Source organism: Mandrillus leucophaeus, unplaced genomic scaffold (assembly GCF_000951045.1).
Source record: "Mandrillus leucophaeus isolate KB7577 unplaced genomic scaffold, Mleu.le_1.0 Scaffold110, whole genome shotgun sequence".
NCBI classification, from domain to species: domain Eukaryota; kingdom Metazoa; phylum Chordata; class Mammalia; order Primates; family Cercopithecidae; genus Mandrillus; species Mandrillus leucophaeus.
The window spans coordinates 5,421,261-5,423,121 of NW_012099210.1; positions in this window are offsets into that span (position 1 = coordinate 5,421,261).

Genomic DNA, 1,861 nt, shown 5'->3' on the forward strand with positions numbered 1-1,861 from the left:
ATGCAATTTTGTATGTAACATAATATAAATGCACACAATGGAAAGAAGACAAGAATACATTAAATTTTAATAATCATTTACCCTCTCTGGTGGGATAAGAGGCTTCTTCCCCCTTCCAATTTTCTCCATTCTTTTCTTTTATTATTTATCCATTTATTCAATTTTTTTGTAGAGACAAAGCCTTTCTATGTTGCCCAAGTCTCAAACTCCTGCCCTCAGGCAGTTTTCCTGCCTTGGCCTCCTAATGTGTAGGGATTGCAGGTGTAAGCTACCACACCCAGTCATTCCCCTTCTAATTTTCTATATTTTTCAAACATAAGTAACAAATTTTTAGTACTTCTACGCATTAAACTGGCAGCTTATTTAAATCTAACTGAAACTACTTTATGACCGGCAGTAAGAATATGTGAAGGGGCTGCTGTATGCAGGAGGTCCATAGTAAGTATATTTGGGAATAAGCCTAGGAAGGGAATTGTGGCAATTGTTAGAACTTTAATTCTCCTGCTGCCCATTGTATGGTTTTAAGCCTTAAAGTTTTGATGGTGTTTACAGCATCTCCAGCTTCAGGAATGAGTCCTGGTGTGTTAAATTGTTTAGGGTAATCCTATTTCCTTTAGCACCTTGATTGGTTGAGAAGTAGACTGACCCAGGGCTGAGCCAATCAGTGGATGACCTCCCTGGTCAAAGTCATTGGTCTGGAGTGGTCCAATCTCCTTAGGGATGGAATTTTGTTCCTGGTTTAGGAAAAGAAACGTCTCTCACTCTGTGCATCCTGGAGGCTACCTTGAGAAGCTGGACCAGAGGCAAATGCAAAACATAGTGGAGGGTGCAACAGAAAGAATCATAGAAAAGCAGAGTCCTGTTTGAACGAGACTGGACACCAATCACAATGTCAAGACGTTTCATTTACCTGAAACAATAAATCATTCTATCATTTGAGCAACAAGAGTCAAACCAAAGTATTTTGGCTGATAACATAAAGAACATATTGAGTGTTTCTTATGTACTGGCCATATTATCTTATTATACATGTTATTTCCTATAATCTACACAAAACAATGCTGTTAGGTTTTACTACTTTTTTTTTTTTTTTTGATACGGAGTTTCGCTGTTGTTACCCAGGCTGGAGTGCAATGGCGCGATCTCGGCTTACTGCAACCTCCCCCTCCCGGGTTCAAGTGATTCTCCTGCCTCAGTCTCCGGAGTAGCTGGGATTACAGGTGCCCTTCACCACGCCAGGCTAATTTTTATGTATTTAGTAGAGACATTCACCGTGTTAGGCCAGGCTAGTTTCCAACTCCTGACCTTAGGCGATCTACCTGCCTTGACTTCCCAAAGTGCTGGGATTACATGTGCGAGCCACTGCGCCCAGCCAGGTTTTACTACTCTTATTTTAAAATCAGGAACTAGTGACAGTGATGTTGGTGAACCACCCAAGGTCATAGACCTAGCAATAGTTTTGCTAACTTTTATTTTGCTGGAACATTAAAAAACCTCATCATGTTTTGTCATAACAATTTCATAAAAGGAAGAACATTATAATAAAAAATTAAGATGAACTTAGTCCGAGAATAAAAGACAGCTCTCAAGAAAGGGCTTTTGCCATCATCATGGATATTTTCCTCTGGACAGGAAAAAGTTCATCATGTGTGGGTGCCAGGCCAGCTGCATAAAAAGTCATATTTTGATTCAGCAGGAATTGAGCAAGGTCTGGAAATGTGTTTTTTGAAACGAACTGCAGGTAATTCTGACAGGGAGCCAGGATGGGGAACTTCTATTCTGGGAGACATAAAGTGTGCTTCCACTGGAACAGGTCCCTTTGCCTGCTTTCTCCAGAAGTTTCTTTCCGTTCTCCAATCTG